This window comes from Acanthisitta chloris, unplaced genomic scaffold, assembly GCF_000695815.1.
Source record: "Acanthisitta chloris isolate BGI_N310 unplaced genomic scaffold, ASM69581v1 scaffold41122, whole genome shotgun sequence".
NCBI classification, from domain to species: Eukaryota; Metazoa; Chordata; class Aves; order Passeriformes; family Acanthisittidae; genus Acanthisitta; species Acanthisitta chloris.
Window position 1 is genome coordinate 1 of NW_008661803.1, and position 3,141 is coordinate 3,141.

Below are 3,141 nucleotides of genomic sequence, written 5' to 3' on the forward strand. Positions count from 1 at the left end.
GCTAATTGCAGCCCCGGGGACGGCAGGACGAGGCAGTCGCCAGCCCACAGCGCCGGGCTGAGACCCAGCGCAGGGGACGCGGTGGGTCCCGCCGTGGAGAGGGATGGGTGACACCCTGCAGCCATATCCCGCACCCCACGGGGTGCTGGGGTGCCCCTGTACCAGGATGGGACGTGTCTGGCAGCAGCACAGAGGTTCCAGCTCCTGGTGCAGCTCACCCCAGACCCGGTGCTGCAGAATCCATCCTCTCCAAGCCAGGCTGCTCCGCATGGAAACCATCCCTGACATCAGTGCTGGACCAGTCCCACACCAGGGTCCGACCTCACCTGGCATTGCTTGCTGGCACCTTCCCACGCCACCAAGGCCAAGCAGGGATTGGGACATGGCTGTGCCCTCTGCGACAGCACGCCCTAGGGCCACAGGCAGGTTTGGTTGCTCTTCTGCTAACTCTGTTTAATGAGGATGTTAATTAAGAGCGACTCAAGGCCAGCCCTTGTGGTAGCGCCCAGGGTTGTCCTGCAGTGCTGTGCTGAGCTCGTTATCATCATCCCATGCACCCTGTGTCACCTGGCTGCCAGTGGGCACCCTGGGGACAGCAACCCTGGGTGCCACTTTCCCACCAGCAGCAGTGGAGACAGCCTGGCACAGGGGCTGTGCCTGACAGTGGTTGAACACGGAGGAGAGGATGGGTTCACCCTTGGGGTATGCCTGAGGTCCTGCCTGGGCAGGAGCTCGTTAGTCAAGGCTCCAGGCCAGCACAGGACTGTACACCTACACACACACCTGGGATGTCCACCTACACACAACACCCAGCATGGGGTTGAGCTGCAAGTGGGGTGGAGGGCATCCAGCACCCTATCTCCCCATATCCCACCTCCCCATCAGGCAGGGTTTGAATCCTACCTCTCTCCATCTCCATCCTTTCTCTCAAATCTGTTTACCCATCCCCATTACCCAGGGGAAATCCCTGCTCCCTCTGTCCCTTGTTAATGTCCATGTCCTCTCTGCCAGCAGGACATGCCCTGCTATAGCTCCTGTTCCCTGCCAGTGCCCATCTCTCCTGCTAACACCCATGCTTCCTGCCAGTGTGGCACAGCGGAGTTTGCTATGCCCCCATGGCATTTTCCCAAGCACTGCTCCATGCCAATAGCAGCCCCAAGCACAGCCCTGTTGCGGGTAACATGGCCAGACCAGGGTGACATTCCCAGCAGTCCTCAGCCCTGGCTGTGGGTGGGATGAAGGAACACTCCCCCATGCAGCTCCAGCAGATCAGGGCTGGGGAGAGGGCTCTGTGTGCTGCTCCCTAGGACTGTCCCAGCATGAGGTAGGGGCTGGCTCTCCCCGGGTGCCAGGACTGTGCCTTCACACAGCCCCAGCCCTTAGCCACAGTCATAAAAGAAACAGCCATACTCCTTTTTCGTTCCTGCTAAGTGATTTCGGCTGTTGCCTGAGCAGCATGAACTGGGAACCAGCTCCCCACAGCCCCTTGCCAGTGCCATCCCAGTAATGCCATGCACCAGAGCCCTCCTGGGGCACAAGCAGGGTCAATCTGTCCCCTCAGGCCTTAAGCTTTGTCCCTCACCACACTGGCCCAGCTTTGTCACTGTGTGCTCCAATGGTTCCCACAGGCACCCCTGGGCTCAGCCACTGGTGTGACTGGGATGCCTGGGTCTGGGCTCCAAACCACTTGGAGCAGCTGGGACAGCTGGGCAGAATGCTGCTGGAGAGGGCATTTGGGGCAGTTTTCCCCAAGGACTTTCTGCTCCATCCCATCAGGTCGCTGCCAGGCAAGGACAGAGCCCACGCACTGCCATCGCCCCCCTCCTCCGGGTGCACATCTGGTCAACAGATGCTGGCCCAAACACTGGCTGGAGCTGGGGACAAAGGCTCTTGCTACCTCCTCCCAGCAAGGCAGAGCCAGCACTGCCGGGTCCAGCCAGATCTGCCTCTTCCCAGGCTGTGACAGCACTCGAGACCTTTCTGGGGGCTGGAAGGAGGTACCCAGCTCACCTGCACAGTGCAATGCTGAGCACAGCACCCCAAGCACTGACAGCAACCCTGATGGCTTGTCCATGGGTGGGCCCATCAAAATACCCTCCATCCCAGACAGCTCCTGCTGACCCAGCGCTGGCATGCGGCCAGGCTGGAAAGCCATCCAGAGCCCACACACCTTTGGGAGATCATTTTAGACTTGTCCCAACAAAACAAGCCTCACCTGACCACAGTTCTCTGTGCCACACTCATATTATTTTACCAAAACAAATGGTGCTAACCTGTAAAACTCCAGGCAGGTCAAGCTGGGAAATATCTCCGGGAGGAGCCGGGGCTGGCTTAGCCCAGCCACTGCTGGGATTAACCATGGGGATTTACTCCAGCTCAGCTCATCACACCGTCCCACCACACTCCAGCATCGTCAGCACGTGGGCAGGAGAAGGCAGGGGGACCCCAGCCACCATGGCCATTGTGGGGCCTGGAGGGTTGGACAGAGGGGTGGGAGAGAAATAACCAAGCTGGAAATCATGACACAAAACATGCATTCATTTTATTCACAAAAACAGCCTGGATCGCTAAAACATTACAAACAGCATTTCAATTTAATGATGGAGAGAGCTGGAGAGACTGGGGGTGAACAGAAGAGAAATATCACTTTGCGTAACTGCTTCAGCACAGGTCCTGCAATATTGGCTTTATTTTGATTTTAACTTCCATAAGTTTACAAAAATTACTTCTAGGAGTAAACCGTTGCAAATAGGAGGATTTTCTGTACGCAGCGTTTCTTGTTCTATATTAATAAACTAACAATGACCTTTTTTTTTTTTGCCTTTTTTAACTCTTTTTTTTCCTTTTTTTGAATTCCGCCAGTTGTGTGTAGCAATTGTTTTCTTCCACCTTTTATACCGACCCTCGTGCGGGTTAAACTTCCAGAGGTGAATGGCGAGGAGAAGGGATACTACATCGCTTTAAACATATTCTCATTTATAAACATGAAGTTGAGGCATTCTAGAAACTATCCACTCTATTGTATGATGGGAAAGAATCAAATAAAAAGTATAAATGAGGGTGCAATTAAACAACTGTGCTAAATTACAGTAGTGCTTATTAGTAACTAGATTTTAAAAGGTTACTGTAAATTTACATTCC